We start from the raw sequence: 1,972 nt of genomic DNA on the forward strand, positions 1-1,972 counted from the left end.
TGTGTGTGTGTGTGTGTGTGTGTGTGTGTGTGTGTGTGTGTGTGTGTGTGTGTGTGTATTAGACTATATATCTCCTTGAGCTACTCCTGTTTGAATACTTGGGCTAGGGAACTGTAATATTACTTGATCAAAAGTTAAATAGGCCTAATATAAGAGTTGGCTAAGGGCTCGATGCTCGTGAACAAGATTGGTTTGATTGGTTTGGTATTAGGCCTACAGAAACCTTTATGACCAAGAGGACAGTACGTTCCAAGCATGCGTTCTGGGTGTAATTAAGGCTAAACCCCAGCATGCTCAAACCATGTAGGAAAAAAGGCTTGACGGCTTTCATGAGATACGCATTAAAAAGGGATTTTTGAAATAACAAAGACTGGGGTATAAAACATATGCCCATTGACCATACAATGTAGACGCAGACAGATCTCAAGAAGAAAATCGTTAGCCAGATGAACATTGACAATATACGACGAAACACTCCCAATATTAAGAGATCAAGATCGGAAGGAATTAATTAAAACAAATTAAAGAGTCTATCGCAAAGATGACTGCAAAATTTGAAATGCTACGACCGTACGTGACCCCAGCTGAAATTAACTTTAGAAACTAAACGGCATTATTATGGCACATAATATTCAGCTAGATCGCGGCAGGTGGACTAGGGGAGAAGTAAAAAGCTAGTGTTTTGATTTTTGTTGTTTGTTTGTTTGTTGTTTTTAGGGCATTGGAAAGAGGTGAAAAGTGGAGAGTGGGGGGGGGGTCGCGAGAGTGAGAATTAGGAGAATTAAGGAAACGAAAAAGGAGGGGAGGGGTGGGTGAATAGAGAAGAACAATTGGTGGAGGAGAAGAACACTTATACAATGACATCGTTGGGAGGAGAAAAGGAAAAGGGAAAGGGGGACGTGGATAGAGCTGATGGCTTGTATTTCAGATATCCCACTAACTGGGGTTGGTCCTGAAAGACATGTATAATATTATCAGAGAGGGTTTACAGTAATATAGTATTACTGTAAACTCTCTGATATTATTATTGAGGCTCTCGTGGCCTTCAGTTAAGATGTTCGCCTCTCATTCAAAGGTCCCGGGTTTGAATCCGGGTAGCGACGGAAGAACTTTCTTCTCTAAAATTGTCTTCTTTCGCCTCCTTTTTTGCTCGTCAGCAATGTACTGTCGTCTGCTTTCGTTTCCACTTTCTGCCCCAACCATCACCCCTTTTGCCCCCTCCTCGACTGCTTCTGACTCTTTCTGCAGCCTTTCTAAGCTTGCTACTCCTTGGCTCCTTAATATTCTTACTGCTGTCTGTCAGCCACACCCCTGATCTTCTGGTAGGAAAGATCTACAACCTTGCCTTCTCGGACAAGGGCGGAAAATCTCGGAGGTCCAATGTGCAAGTTGCGCACGAAAGATACATCGGTGGTCTAAAATCGATAAGAGTAGACTTCGGCCGCCACCCGCGGGCAAAATTCAAAATTTCCTACCAGCTGAAAATGTTTATTAATGTGTCCCGCGCGCTCATATGACCTTAATATTATCAAAGATAATTAGTACACCCTATGGTAATTAAGATGTTGCACTGGCCCCATTTTGTGAGGCACATTAAACGACCCCCAGCGCCACCAGCGGCGAGTGTCCGACGGTTTGTAAACATGGCGGGTGAAACGCAACACTCTTCCTGTCGGCTAACTGGCCTGTTCTGTTCTGCGATAGGCTGTTCATTATTTTTTTTTTTAAGAAAAAAAAAAGATGGACGATGGGCTGTTCTAATTCAAGAGGAAAAACCAATCACCACTGTCTTTCTTCAGATTCCAAAAGTACGGAAAAAAGGAAATACAATCTGAAATTGATTTTTTAATCTCTAGAGTCTAGATTAAGAGCTAAACTAGAGAGATCAGATTCCAGAGTATTAGCTTTGTTTACTATCTGCATCACGCATCCATGACTATGACCAATGCTTTTGTGCTCTGTATACTTTGTT

The sequence above is a fragment of the Aplysia californica genome, unplaced genomic scaffold (assembly GCF_000002075.1).
Source record: "Aplysia californica isolate F4 #8 unplaced genomic scaffold, AplCal3.0 scaffold00010, whole genome shotgun sequence".
Taxonomy (NCBI): domain Eukaryota; kingdom Metazoa; phylum Mollusca; class Gastropoda; order Aplysiida; family Aplysiidae; genus Aplysia; species Aplysia californica.